This window comes from Cannabis sativa, chromosome X (assembly GCF_029168945.1).
Source record: "Cannabis sativa cultivar Pink pepper isolate KNU-18-1 chromosome X, ASM2916894v1, whole genome shotgun sequence".
Taxonomy (NCBI): domain Eukaryota; kingdom Viridiplantae; phylum Streptophyta; class Magnoliopsida; order Rosales; family Cannabaceae; genus Cannabis; species Cannabis sativa.
In genome coordinates, this window is record NC_083610.1 from 47,197,336 (window position 1) to 47,199,680 (window position 2,345).

Genomic DNA, 2,345 nt, shown 5'->3' on the forward strand with positions numbered 1-2,345 from the left:
TTAATAATTAAACCTAGAAACCCTTTTCTTTACGATTTCATCCTTAAACTGTGAGAATTCATAAAGTAGACATAGTCTAACTTTTAGAATTATAGTTGATTAATTAAAATCAATTAACTGAGTCTTACAAGCAGTATGGTCTCAACTAGTATGGGGACCATGGGTCTATATAACCGAGCTTCCAATAAGTCGAACCGAATTTACCAAGTAAATTCCCTAACTTATTAATTCCTCATTGAATCCACACTTAGAACTTGGAATTGCACTCTCAGTCATATAGAAACGCTCTATATGTTCCACGATATAGACACGTCATTAGTTATCCATTGTTATAACCCTAATGTGATCAATGATCCTCTATATAGATGATTTACACTGTACAGGGATTAAATTACCGTAACACCCTACAATGTATTTTATCCTTAAAACACTTAACCCTGTATAAATGATATTTCACCTAAGTGAAATGAGATCTCCACCATTTATCTTCGTTTGGTTAAGCTCGAAGGAAATCATCCTTTACTTCTATTTGCCAAATAGAAGCTATAGATTCCATATTTATGTTAGCGCTCCCACTCAATTGCATTACCGTGTTCCCAAAATGTACGTATCACCCTGACACAAAACTAGGCTTAACTAACAAATCAAAGAACACGAATAACACTCTTGAGATTGAACCTAACCATATCAGGATTTCGATCATGTGATCTAGGATCAACAGGTGATATTGAATTGAACAGATATTACGATAAATTTTAACATATCTAATCAAAGTTCAATATCGGTCCCTTCCGATGTATACTCCATACATCCGATACTGGTAAACTTTGCCAATGTCCTGGGAAGGACATAACACTTTTCCAAGGTGTAAGAATACCTATCACTGATTATACCATGTCAGTCTAAATCCAGTGTTCTGACAAATCAGGGAATAAACTTTTGAACATATAATAAAGATTATATTCCACTGTGCTGACAACACTATAATCTTTAACCAACTCATATGTTCTGGACTTAAAAAGAATTCATACATTATATACCTATAATCATGAAATAAATCATGTGAACCATGCAACATAAAATGTTATTTCTGATCTTTATTAATAAGTAAATCTGATTATATGAAATGAGTTTTATTTAGGGCATAAAACCCAACAGATCTATGCTGATCGGAGGCGACACTTCTTTCGGTGCAAGACCCTCAGTAGTGTTCTTTTCCTTTGGTGCCTGTGTCTGTGGCTGTTGATCCTGAACCACATCTTCAACTGGTTGCTTGCCACTAGGTCTCATAACTCTTTCCACTCCTCAAGGAAATTTCTTGACATTGCTCTTTTCCTTTTGCCTCACTAGTGCTAGGTGAATTTCCTTGAGCTTGTTTTGCCACTTGAGTAGCCAATTGTTCCATCTGAGTTTCTAGAGTATTAATAGAGGCTTTAGTCTCCATCATGAATTGGAGCAATAAGTCAGCTTGGATATTTAATCTTCCACTAGGACTTTGTTGTTGCAGCTGATGTTGGTTTTGTTGGGGCTGATTTCTCTGCTTGTAGAACCCCTGTTGGTTGTGCCCATAATTATTGTTTTGAGAATAGTTCCCAATGGCCTTTGCTTGATCCATTGGCAAACTGTTCACATCCACCGGGCATGTGTCATATGTGGGAGGGCCCCCACATAGCTCACAAGTAACTTGAGCCTGTTTCACCTGAGCAGTCATCAACTTCGTCAGGACCTCCACTTGGGCTGTCAACTTGGTGATGGCGTCTACCTCGTGCATACCAGCAACTTTCTTCGTTTGGCTTTTTTCAGTTGGCCATTGTTGGTTGTTCATAGCCATTTCTTCGAGCAGATCATAAGCCTCGTTTGCACTTTTTTGCATAAATGCCCGACCAGCTGCAGCATCTATAATTGTTCTGGTATTACCGATCAGCCCATTGTAGAAATTATGAACCAACATCCACTTTTTGATCCCATTATGTGGACATTTTTTGATGAGATCCTTGAACCTCTCCCAAGCCTCATAGAGAGATTTATTGTCTAGTTGACAAAAATTATTAATTTCACCTTTCAGCTTGGCAGCTTTTGCTGGAGGAAAAAACTTGGACATGAACTTTGTCGCCAAATCAGTCCATGTTGCAATAGAGTTTGGTGGCAAGGAGATCAACCAACTCTTAGCTCGCTCTCTCAGCGAGAATGGGAAAAGTCTCAAGCGGATTGCATAATCACTGACTCCATTTACTTTGAAGGTCTGACATAACTCCATGAAATTTGACAAGTGCAGATTGGGGTCTTCATAGGGGAGTCCACCGAACTGAACTGAGGATTTCACCATTTGGAGTATGGCAGGCTTT

General features: G+C 38.4%; 1 non-coding gene across 1 annotated transcript; it reads left to right on the plus strand.

Annotated features, from left to right (window-relative positions):
• The first annotated feature begins 1,961 nt into the window (after positions 1 to 1,961).
• LOC133032838 (small nucleolar RNA R71) lies at positions 1,962 to 2,068 on the plus strand. The gene has a single exon (XR_009685427.1). It is a non-coding gene; the product is annotated as a small nucleolar RNA R71 (small nucleolar RNA).
• Positions 2,069 to 2,345: the final 277 nt, after the last annotated feature.